The 13,716-nt window shown below is 28.0% G+C and overlaps 1 protein-coding gene across 4 annotated transcripts in view; it reads left to right on the forward strand.

Moving 5' to 3' along the window:
* LOC111624150 overlaps nt 1-13,716 on the forward strand; it is a 74,900-nt gene that overhangs the window by 12,466 nt on the left and 48,718 nt on the right. For 3 of the 4 annotated variants that reach the window (XR_002756524.1, XR_002756525.1, XM_023366944.1), the window contains exons 2-3: nt 6,599-6,698; nt 12,715-12,848. The gene's annotated coding sequence lies outside the window, so the exon portion shown is untranslated. The remainder of the gene's footprint in view (nt 1-6,598; nt 6,699-12,714; nt 12,849-13,716) is intronic. The other variant, XM_023366945.1, reaches the window with a different exon arrangement.

Raw genomic sequence — 13,716 nt, forward strand, 5'->3', positions numbered from 1 at the left:
AAAATAAGCAAATTTTAGACACTTATTTATGTAATAGACATTTTAAGGCACTGTTACTTTTGATATATCACTCAGCATCCTCTGATATACATTTTGATACAAAAGATACCAAAATTGAACCAAAGGAATGAAATAGGCATTTAGGCAATAACCTAGCTTTACTTAGGTCATCTGAGTACAGGTGGTCATAAGTATGTAACGCAGTAATGGACAGTAAACACAACTGTAAGAAAATAACTGCTATATTTGTGTTTTTGCTACCACTAGGATATACACTGCTTTAAAAATATGAACTATGTTATCTACAGAGCTGCTTGGTCTAAATAACTATTTTAAAATTAATTTTCATTTACTAATTCTAAACCAAGATTACAATATTCCCCCAATATGGTTTTCAATTCCTTTGAACATGGTTGACTATCTGTGCTTTCATGAATCTTTGTTAAAATATTAAATGTTGGTTTGAAGTTCAGTATGCTTAAACACCATTGCTATGCTATATTGTATTACGGTATATAATTTTCACACAGTAACTAACTACAATATATAAGCTTATGTACAATGTTTGGAATTGTACCTAATAACCCAATGGTTCCCAACCTTTTCCGGGTGGCGACCCCCTTTTATAAAAGCCAAGTGACCCACGACAGTGATACAATTGAAAAAGGCATTTTTAATAAGGTAATTTAAAAAAAACAACAAAATTAGTTTTTTAGTATAATTTTATTTTGCATTATGTTTAATAATTAATTTAATGCAATGGTTGAAATTGCATGTTATTAACCAGCCTCAAAATTTGCAGATGAGTTTTTGTTAACGCCAACCTCATGTCATTCTCAACATTTAATTTATTCGTCTCAAACTCTCAACACGTTTCAACCAACTGTGACAGAATAGCGTACCTAGATTAAGCTTATTTTAATTTTTAAAAAAATTAATGAAATTATTCAAACTTCAAGACACCATTAAATATAAAAATTGCATTATGGTGAATATATGTTTTTTACTTTACTGTATAAGTTGTCGATCCCACAGAAAACCCGTCGCAACCCATAGGTTGGGAACCCGTGTAATAACCATTATTTTTGTTTCACTTGGAATTTATCATAAGTCAGGGAATACTAGCAATTTGCTATTGTAACATCATTTAAATGGCATCAGTAGTAGATATGATATTTTGACATTCTACATTTAGAAAAGGAATCAATATACAAATAGAATTTTGTATTTATTAAACCAAAATTAAGCCAGAAAACAATTTTTCAGCATCAAGTTCTTATATCTTGAATCTAAACTGCTGGTAGGAGATGATTGCTGTGTATGGTCCCTAGCAGCCTACAAACCTATACAAATAATCCGTGTACATTGTTGTTTTAATTGGTTTCACATCTCAAACATTAATTTTTAGCTTTTATCAGCTCTTAATAAGCCCACTTCCAAGTTGTCAGTAATGCTTGGATATTCTGGCTGTTGATGGCAGCCTTTTTCAAATTCTCCCTATATTTACAAAATCTATATGCTGCATAAACATCTCATTTCTTTGAACATTTTTGCTTCTCTCCATACAATCTCTTGTGTTATTAATTGAACTGATTATATATAATATTTTAATAAAAGACAATGGCCATGCACAAAGTGTTTAATTGGTGGAAGGGGTGAGGAGATAGAAGAGAGGAAGGATCCCTCTGAGTGGCATACGTAAAGCTATACTGCTCTCTCTATGATTAATGTTGGCGTTTTGTTTCAACTGAACTGATTACTATAGACAAATATTATATATAAAATTTTCATAAAACTAGATTTACACGACTATTTTATCACCAAATTGAATGAAGTATGAACATGCAGTCTAAAAGCATTTAACATTATCTACACTAGTTATGCCTTATTTTTAAATTTTGTCATATACCTTTAACTGCTGATTGACCTTGATTGGGATTTTGTTTCTAATAACAGTACAGAATTTCTTTATAATCAAAATGGTGTTTTATAAAATAACAGTGACACAAATACCTGCATGCTATCTTGCTGGATAAAACAAAGTTATATATTCTATAAGATAATTTTTTGCTATTAACCTATTGGAAGATATATAAGTGGCAAACTATTTCTCTTGTGTAAATGATATTATAAAACTTAAAATGATAGATTAAATTAAAAGTTAACCATACCAGTCATATTTCTTTTCCCGGCCTTAATTGTATATTTACCTTACTTGAGTATAATTATGTTTAGTAATTTGTAGATTATAATAATGTTTTAATACTTTTATCCAAGTAGAAAAGTAAAACTTTATTCTCTATTCATAATACAGTTTAACTAATGAGGCTAGATAGATATAAATTAAATAACACTCAATATCAAACCAGTAAGGAGTAAATTTTATTCCAATGAAATGTTATTTGAGAAGTCTTCTCCTCCAGTGACCATACAAACTCAAAAACCATAAGACTTAAGCAGTGGAGTAGCATGGGTGTCAGCCGCCCGGAGCGGAGGAAAATTTCACTGCCCCCTTAAAAGACTAAAATTCAGTTTTGTCACAGAATAAGTAATGAAAAATTTCGTGCTCATTTCAATGTCCAAATCCTAAGTGTGACAAAAATATGAAATGAAATGGTTCAAATTTTTACAAGATATTATTTATTGTGAAATTTTGTCTACTATGCTATGCCACTGGACTTAAGACTATTCAAGGTCTTTGGTTTGAAAGTTGTGTCTTCTTTATTAATGATGTGTGGCATTGAATGTGAATGAAGGAGAGAGTTCCTTTATTTCAATATAAAATTTTATCTGATAAAAATGGAATAATAATTACTTATAAGGTTAATTTTTTTGGTAATTCTTCATTCTCAAAAATTTTAATGAAAACATATTGTTTAATTACAGTATACATTACTAAATTTTAGTTTGGCTCCACGTGTTCAGAATTTGCTGAAGTGTTTGTCAAGTGATGAGCACATATACACAAGCATCGGTTCATTGTGAGAACAATGAATGTTTATCCCAGATCTAGAAAATGGGCAATTCTCAAACGATAATTTATGCTGCTGCTTTTATAGTTATGAGTAGTACAATCTGTTAATGAAAAATAAGGAAACTAGTTTGGCTTATAAATTTCATCTGTCCTTACTCCACTTTTAACATTCCGATTTACTTTGTAATAACACATTTCTAAACGACGCTATTAATGAATCTTTCTGCTGCTTTAATTCGGTGACAATATTTTTCATCTTGATTACCATTTCAAAAATAATGATCAAAAACAAGAAAATACTTTATTTGTAGTATAGGAATAAATTTTATCAAATTAGTAGTAGTAATTATCATCATTAAAGAAGTTGTCAGATATACAACAGACTGATCAATATTGGAAATTAATTCTGTAGGCCTACGTTTTAAGCATAAATGAACTTAGTTTATTAAATATGAAACTTGTTTTTATAAATGTTAAAACATTTTATTCTTAGAAGTTTTATTATGATTAAAATAATACTGTAGTCATTTCTATAAAAATATATTTTAAAATATTTTTGAAATAATTCAATTGTCAGATATTTACAAGAAAATTTTGCATTATTGATTTAATCTACATCTCCCTATATTATATGAGTCGCTCACTTGCCAAATCAACTCCACAAAACAAGAAGTATAAATGTGAGGTCAGCCGATTACGGGTGAGGGGTTTACGACAGCCGAGCGGTCAATACTGTCGTGTGGGTGCGGAATGACTCACCGAGACAGGTTTACCACATAAAACCGTTTAATAATATACATAAATTGTTCTTACAACAATCCAATAAGTCGGGCCAGAGCCTATCCAACTATTGGTTTTTGTACCAGTTCCCAAAAATCTGAAAGTTTGAGTGTTTGATCGGTCCCTGGAGAGCTTTCGGCACTGTGGACGCAGAGAACGATGGCTCCGGGGCACGCACCAGCACTTGTAGTGATGTCCTCGGTTGACAAGTCGAACCTCGCCGATCCTAGAGTGGACGGGTTGGCGAAACCAGTTCCTAGGTCGTCGCAAGAACCTTCGTTGTGTCTCGGTCGGGAGCACCAAATCCCGACAGGTGAGCACTACACACCAAAACCCAAGACCCCATAAAGTTTCCAAAAACGCAATTTTATCAATTTTTCCACCGCGGTCGCCTCTCCATTGGTCTCTCCTCGTCACATGGTGAAAATTCGAAACCCCAGGAAGGGCGCGGGAGAGGTCAACGTTGCGTCAGAACACAACTCCTCTCCAACCTCGTTTTCTTCGACTTTACTCTATCTATTGTTTAAAATCTTTTAACAAGACAAAAGGTTCATTGTTTAAATCCGATCTTTAAGTTCGCTCTTTCACACTACAAAACTTGACTCATTTAAAAAGTCGTTAATGGCCTCCTTTCGGACCCCGTTTGGGTCCTCACATAAATACTGATGATATAAATTTTTTAAAATTCCTTTTAAACTTTAAATTTTAATGAACATTGTAGAATATATCTTTATATATCGTTACATTAGTTATGTTTTAATATAATGATATATAAAACTAGTTATGAGAAAAATGTAAAAATAATAATGATTATATTACGGATTTACAAATAGAGTTAATCCATTTGGCCTATGAATGGCTCGTATATTGAGTATTTCATGTCTTCTTGATTACATTATTTTCAAATTTTTGTACAATGCACTCTCAATAATCCAAACTAATTATTGTATGGGAATGGTTTGGACTATTGGGGTTATACAAAATTTAAAGAAATAGTAGAAGTCAAAAAATGTTACAAATGCAGTATAACATTGTTTTTGATATATGTTTATGCTAAAATGTACAGTACATACAAATTTTATAAACTATTTTTTAAAAAAATTAATATTTAATTTTGTTTTTGGATGGAACATTTAGCAGAAAAAAAAAAGAAAAAATTGGTTCATATTAGCCAGAATGCATTGTGTATTTATGCTGATTTTATTTACAAAATTATTTGGTTTTTTTTATCGGTAATTAAAAGGTAATGGAAATAAATAATACATTTTTCAAATTAGAAAACACTAATAGCAATTTGTTCAAATTTTATTTAATTGTGACAGTAATCTAAAACATTAATAATGAATTAATTTTCCTCAGTTCAGGAAAGAATACTGGTGTCAATGCTTATATATCATTACAAAAAATTAGATCCAATACTACGAAATGTCTTCAACACTTTCATATAGCATGGTTAATTTTAAAAATAAATTTTAATTAGTACAAAAGAAATTTGAAATGAAAACATTGATCAATTCAAATTACTTTTTGATTTAAATTCAGATTGAATTTTTAATGTATTAATAATAAAAAATTGTTTTGAGTTTGATTTTGGTGTTAATTTACATGCTTAAAAATATTACACAAATTACAATATCAAATACAAAGCTGTTATTTATTGCTCACATATATATAGAATGTAAAGATACATTTTCACAAAAGAAGGGATGTCTTAAGGTTTACTTCTGAGCTTCTAATATGTTTGCTGTCGTTGAAAGTGATGGAGAAAAGGTAGTCGCCATGCTCTGACTTCCCTTATTCTCAAGAAAAGCATCAAAATACCTGCTTGAATTTTTTTGGATCCTAGAGAATACAGAAGTGAATGACTGAAGAAAATTGTCTGTTACTTGTACTGATTTAATATTATCTAATGTCTACATTAATTCAAATAGATAGTCCATCTCAGAGTTTTACTTCTAGTTATAGTTAAAATGAAAACAATTCCTTGGTTGATTGATCAGTTCAACTAATTATTCATAATATTTCTAAGATTGAGTTTGTTTCAAATTAAGTGATATGGATAATACAGTAATTTTATTTAATTGCATATTTGAATTGTTGGTATTTAACAATCATTACTATAAAAAAGAAATGATGTCATGAAGGAGATCAATACCGTGGAATCATAGACAAAGTTTAGTTGTCTGTATCTCCTTAGACTTTCATTTGATATCCATTGAGAAATACACTATAACAATTGCTAAATCTATCAGCAAATAGTTTTATGTTTGTTTGAAAAACAATTTCTCAAATTAACATATTAAGAAGCATAATTCATTTAGATTACTGAAAAATGGTTTTATTTTACAAATTACGTTAGATTTTTAACATGCCAGTCAACATTTGTGTTTAATTATATTACATCAATTTTGCAATCAGGTATATCTGTATGGTGACTACTAGAAACTTTTTGATGAGTAGTGCTTATTTTATGATTAAGAAAAGTATTTGATCAGAAAAATTTTATTTTAATTACTGACAATAACAAATATTTTGAGATTAGATCTTGAATAATTAACCTCATTGTATTATAATTTCCAGAATTAAAAGTAAAAAGTAATTATATCAAAATTCTGAATAGTAAGTTATTTTTAACATAATTTGGTTCACTCTTGACAAAGTATGAAAAATTGTTTACAAATTTATGTTTGTTAAATAGTTTTATATTAGTAAATTCAAACCTTCGATAGTTTTTATATTAGAAAATACCATATTAATAACTGATATTAGCTGAATGTATTTAATAATAATAGAATAATTGATATTTTATATTCAAATATTACAAAATTATTATTTCTTTCAAAGTGATCAGGCAAAGAAGCTAGAAGATCATTATTTATTAACTAATACAAGAAGGTTCCTCATTATTTAATTCGTCTTTTTAAGTTCCGTGATATTAACAAAGGTAATCGTGTAGCAATTTTATTTTTTCAATTAAATGTGCTTTGCTTAATAAAATGTTGTATTAGATAGATGAATAATTTAAATTTTAATACAGTAGCAGTGCTAAATTTCTATTTAAATCAATCATTAAAATTAAATAAACTTTTTAGCAAAATTTCTTTAATTCATTTTTTATTCTCTGTTACAAGTAAAGTCCCAAAGGGATGGAGATAATTGCTCTCAAAATTAACAATGATAGTCAATTGAAAAGATTAATGGCCCTGAATATATTTAAAAAATAATAAAATATATAGAACAGAACAAACACTACAGATTTGAGTGTTTACTTTTGTTCTAATGTTTACAATAATGTAAATGCAAACAGTTAAAAATTTGAAATACTTTTAATGGAATCAATCACCAGTTCAATTATAATACATAATGCCACAAATGTTTTAATAATAAATTTTAACCAGATACTGGAAATTTGGAAAAATATTATTATTTAAATACAAATATGACACAAAAAAAAAGACAGTTGTGTACATATAAAAGAAAAATATAATCAGATGAGAATTTTCTGTTAGTTTTCAATTGGCAGACATGTTTTCAAAACTGAAAAGCATTTTCTGTATTAGTTGTTGTTTTTTGTTATGCTATTTAGTTAGTTGATTAACAAATGGCTAATTAATGTTTGTTGACAGATGTTAAACAGAAGCAGATGTTTGTGTAATTTCTGGATGTAATGTCAAGTGTGTGTTTAAAGTTTTGTTGAACGTACTGCTTTCAGTGTTAAGCTTTATCATTACTAAGGTTCACTTTTAATTTTTAGTAAACTTTTATTGTTATAAATATTAATTCTATCACATTTTTTTTTTTAATGATACTAACAGATTTCATTTAAAAATAGTGCTTTTAATTAACGTGCATTTTTATTTCTGATTTATTTGCTAAGAGATTCATCACAATGAATTTTTTTTTAATCACAAAAGTATCAAACTACATAACACTGTTTTCTTTGTAACAAAAACACAGGATGTCTACAAAATAAGTATACAATTTTTGTATTCTATTACAGAAATAAAACTTGAAATAACAATTCACAATTTAAAGAACATAAAACATGTAATAAACTTAAAACTGCACATAATGATTAATTTGTATTTGAGTTTGTATTTATAGTTTAAATAACGTTCTAAAATCTTTTATAAATTCACATTTGTTCCAAAGGATGTTCCACCGAGTAACTGTTCTGTTGCACCTGGAGAACTCAGGAGTTAAAAAATGTTTGTGCAGAGATCATTTTTGTTTATACACACCAAAAATTAGTTCTGTGTTTGTTATTACATATATCCTAGTGTGGTGTGATGTAACATAATACATGTGAAAGTTTTTTAATAATCAATAAATCTCTACATGTGCTCCCTTGGTTGAATTGGACTATCGTCTTGTTATCCTGCAAGACGATAGTCCAATTCAATCCAAGTACATTAAAAAATGTTTGGTGTAGCCAAGAGGAGGGCTTTACTGATGCGTTTTCTGAGTTCAATAAGTGATGCTATCTTGTTCTTATACACAATATCCGTAATGAATCCCCAAAGGAAAAAATCGGGGTGTGATATCTGCTGTTCAACACACTTTATGTTGATTTGAATTTTGTTACTCATTTATTAATGTTTCTTTGTGTCAGTGGCTGTTTCTTGTATTTTGTTTGGAAATTACATTGAAATGTTTATCAAAACTGTTGTTAATGATTTTGATTCTGCAAACCAAAGCACGTGCACTGCTTTTTCTTTGTAGCATAGCCATTTTTTGTTTCTTTTCACATTCAACAATGTTTTTCCTTTATGAGACACTCTTGCCATCCACCATGTGTGTTAAAAAAACTTTAATACTTGATGGATCTTTTGATAATCAAAATAAAAGTTTTTACGGGTGTATTTCTTTTAATAGAATAGACTTTGAAGTTGTATACTTATTTTGTGGACATCCTGTATAATCATCATTTGCCTTGGAGTTTTTCTCTTATATGTGTATACTCAATGTAAACTGTTACAATTTGAAAATGATAACTTTAAGAAACGATGTTTTAATACAAGCTTAATTCATTAATGTATTTGAATAGAATATCATCCTGGTGTTTGGCTAGGCAGGTAGCAAGCATTCTTGCTGTGGCCCCAATGTATCTTGTATTGCTCCCCATTATGGGATTTTCCAGTGGTACCACATAAACTCCCAATTTCTCAAAAGTAGAAAACTTATCCCGATCGTTGCAGATGAGTCTGTGCAAGTTTGGTAGCGGAGAAAGGGCAGGAGACCATTTATGCAAGATTGAATATGCATCATGCTCAAATATTTTGTATAAAAGCTTGAATTGTATTTATGTTAAGACTATTTTTTTTAATTTAATCTTCATAAATCTGTTTTCTTATTTATTTGTATTTATATACGGATTGCCATTTTAATCAATCCACTGAAATAACTTAAAAATATACATCCTAGAAAGAAAATTGAACTAAAAGTCAGAGGATCACAAGATTCGGTTATTGGCTTCATTGTAGATGATGCTACAATCAGTGAAAACGGTCAACTTTTTCTTCTTCAATAGAAACCTTCCTCATTTTTTTAGGTATTTTCTGGTTAGTAGGGTGCCATTCAATTGAAGTGATCCAACTCACGTGTATTAAGTTGATAATTGGTTCAGAGAGGATTTTCCAAATGGGTAGGTTAGGTTTAGGTTAGAGTTAGATTGCATCAATTGACTGGCATCCTGCTAACCGATAAGTACCTTTTTTTTTATTGAATGTTATGATTCTGCATTTAAAAAAATGAACTTTTATATGAAATATTTTTTCTGCAAGGTACAGTTATCAGAAGTTCAAGTGTTTATAACTTCTAATAATTGCATCTTTGGAAAAATATTTCAGATAAATAGTTGTTTTGTGATTGATTGTTTTTTATATGGGATTATAATACACAATAAAAAGTGAGGATTCCCATTTAAGAAAATGAAGTTGACCCTATTTTCATCAGTTGTAGCTGTCCATCTATTATGAAATCAGAAGTCCTCCTAAAGTTTAACATTTTTGGTTCAATGATGTTTTTTCATAGGGTGCATATAAAATAAGTAGATGAATACAACCTTAAATTATTTTGGTAAAGTAGCTGAAGCAGTGCTTATAATTGCCTACATAGAAGATGTCAAAAACAATGAAATTAAGCTTATGTAATATGTGAATGTCTTGTACTGTTTCTTACATGCAAATAACTTTAAACAAGGATTTTGAAGAAAAAACAGAGCACCTGTATGTAGGAGATATCCAAATATAATATTGTTTATTTTCATCAACCAAACATCTACAAAGGCTTCGTGTCTAGAAAATGAAATTGAGAATAAATTTAATGTATTTAAAATTTCTGCATTTAAGGGGCTGTCAAATGATATCCACACTGGAAGGGAGGAAGGGGTTATGACAAGGGGAGTTGAAATTCAATGGACATCCATTTTATTTCATTAAATTTTATAGTTATGAATTTTATTATTCATATAGTGATAAAGGTTTTTGGAGAGATTGAATTTTGTTGGGTTTCCAAAGAAGAGAGATGGGACAATGGGGAGGGGGGTAAAAATTTCAGGAAAAATACAGATGTAATTTATGGACCGCCCCTAATCAGCATTTTTTTGTAAATTTTAAAAATGAAATCCTTGTTGAATTAGAAAGCAAAATAATTCAAAAAAATAAAAAGAAAGTAAAACCAAAAATTATCTTATTTAATTTTCAAATTGGAATTAAAAGCTATATCCTCTATTCATGAATTAGCTAATGTGGACTAATCAGACAAGGACAATTTATTTTCAGTTTTGTAAGTTCTTTATAGTAATGTCAAATATGCATTTTAGACAAATCCTCTCATCAGTTTGACCTATTAGCACATTACAATTTAAAAATTATAGTACATACATAGATAATGTGTTCCAGAACATCATGTCAAATTCCAATAACACAATTTGTTTTGTAACACACTGTATAAATATGTAATGTTTAAATTATTATATTTTCATGTAATAGATCAAATTGACGAGGGGCAATGTTCAAAATGCATCTTTAACATTACATCAACAATAAAGCACTTCCAAAACAGCAAATAAACCTTGTTCTCATTTGATTAGTCCATATTAGCTAACTCACAAATATTAGAGAGGTTGCGGCCGACGTTTTTATTGCAAAAACGTGTACGTTGGACGTTCAGCGCCACCTTCTTGTAAGCCTAGAAGTTTGACAATGGCATTTGGAACATCAGTGGAATCATGCTTGACGTTCCAAATGCCATTGTCAAACTTCTAGGTTTACGAGAAGGCGGCGCTGAACGTCCAACGTACACGTTTTTGCAATAAAAACGTCGGCCACAGCCTCTCTATTGTATACAGCTTTTATTTTTATTTTCAACATTATTTTGGGATATTCTGCTTATTTATTACTTTTTAAAACTACATTTAGTGTATGAATAGAAATGACTTGGAATGTATATTTATTTTATATATTTTGAATTAATTTTTAACTGAAATTAAACATAACTTTCATAAGAACAAGTTTTACATTATTTAAGAATTTTATTAGCATCTATTCTGAAACTAAAGTTATGATAAAATAAAAGTAAAATAAATATTAATATTCGTTTTATATTAATATTAATCTTTACTTGTTTACTTTTCTTTTTTTATGTTCTTATTAGTGAAAGAGAAAAGTTTCTATTTTACTCATAAATATTTAGTATTTTCCATTATTTGTGAAATGCAAAATTAATTAATAAATGCATATTTTATTCATAAAATATTTATAGTGAGTTTATATATACATGCAAATAACAAAATAACTTATTTAGTTGTGAATATACTTTAATAATGAAATAGTTATTTTGAAATTTAAAATGCATTTTTCTTCTTTCTCATATTCTTAACTTTGATGCGAAATTAAATTAGCTACTGTAATAAATTTGTATCTATTTGATGATCACCTCATTTTCTTCACTTTTTAGTTGATACTTTCAAAGTTAACCAAAATTTAATTTTTTTCTCTTAATGAAAAGTGTGCTTTTGTAAGCTCTGTATTATGGCTAAAACTTGATCAAATTTCTAATCTGATACACATTTTTATTTTACTTTCCTGGCTATTATGAATAATTTGGAAAGTATTAGAATCATATCAGATTTGACCCTCTAGGTTTTTTGCAAATCTTGATGTTTTGAGATGAACTGAACCCAAAACACAGTCAAAAAATGGAGAAAAATTCTGTGTATTGGTATCTATTTCATTTAATCTGCTTTACCCTTTCTGATGTAAGTCTCTTATTTTCGGTATCATCACATCACAATCTGTTGATAAACAGGATAAAGAGATGTATACATTAGATTGGATAAAGGTTAAGAAACAGAATTTGGCATGGTAACTTATATATTAGAGGCATTGAAATTTGGATGGTTAAAGATAAAGGGGACTGTGTTGTATCTCAAGTGGATTGAGCTTAATGGAAACTTTATATACCATTGGCATTTACAATTCTTTAAAAAACTTATCTCTACCCTCAAAATTAAACCTTTTGTCTTTTTATAATAATTAATAATACAAAATTAACTTTTGTAATAACATCTTGTAACAGATGACACCATACACAATTTTGTGCTAATGTGTCATTGTTTCTTAAGCTTAAATATTTTTCATTGGGAAAGTTATGCAAATGATTACTAGATTTCTTTAATTTTAGTAAGGAGGCTGTTTAGAATAGAAATGAGTATTTCTGTTGTAAATTCTAAAAGTTGGTGATTGATTTAAATTTGCAGCTTTCTTCTATATTCTTAGAATTCCAATTAATTTATTGTAATTGCTCTATAATAGTTTTAAAGCTATTTGTAGTAAAAATATATGCCTTTTATTCAATAAATTTACTATATTTAGTTGTAGAAAATTACTTTAGTGAAATATAGTGTTATATTTATATTTTATGATTGAATAAACTGACAGTTTATTTTTGTTTTCCAGGAATTTATTGGTTTACTCAACAAAGTATATGTAATATCAGTTCATATGGAATAATAAAAGTATTTAAGACTAATGTGATAAGATTTTAACATTTCGAAGGATAAAGTGAAGTTACTATATACAGTAAAATTTCAGTGAGTTGATAAAATACAAAAGTTTGAGCAACTAATTATTTTTTATTTAAAACATTAAGTAAATATATTTGTTTAAAATCGAGAACATTTAAAACAATGGTCCTTCTAGAAATTTAAATTAATTTAACCAATAAAATAATTAAGTTTTGAATATGAAAAAAGTCTGTTGGTTATTTATTAAAGTTTAAAGTAAATTTTAAAATGATAATTTTTTGATAGATACAAGATAGATTATATAAACAAAATATGTAGCTTTAAAGCACTAATGGAGTTTAAGTTTTTATAAATATTTAGGGAAAAAAGTTATTCAATTCTTAAATTATATGTAGTTGTATTTAATATATGTAGAATATTTATTAATTTTTGAAGGAGATTTGGTTTAAAATAATGATTTATGAGTTATGTAGAATGACCATTGTTAATTTTCTTATATAGGATTAATTTGTTCTTTCATATAAATTTGATTAACTGAAAATTTAAATAAAATTTGTTGGTTATTTTATGGAATGAGTTTTCAAATCCTGCTGCGATACAAACAAAATCCCATACTGAATAAATTGTCATACATTTGATTAAAATTTTACTTCCTTACAGATGTTAAAATAGACTTGGATTTCATTTTTATTAATACATATCTGATTGCATAGAACAAATTCTGCTAGATTGTAGTAAAATGATAACAATATGACACCTTTTTCTGTTGAAATATAGTCAATTATGCAAATTACATCTAAACTATTTACTATATAATTATTAAAAGCAAATACACTTTATATATATAGAAATTGCAAATAATTTAGAAATTATAGTTTTTATTTTGTCAAATATAAAATTAATTTTCTAGCATTATTATGAATAATGTAATTGA

Source organism: Centruroides sculpturatus, unplaced genomic scaffold (genome assembly GCF_000671375.1).
Source record: "Centruroides sculpturatus isolate CEXI.00-Female unplaced genomic scaffold, Cexi_2.0 scaffold380, whole genome shotgun sequence".
Classification (NCBI taxonomy): Eukaryota; Metazoa; Arthropoda; class Arachnida; order Scorpiones; family Buthidae; genus Centruroides; species Centruroides sculpturatus.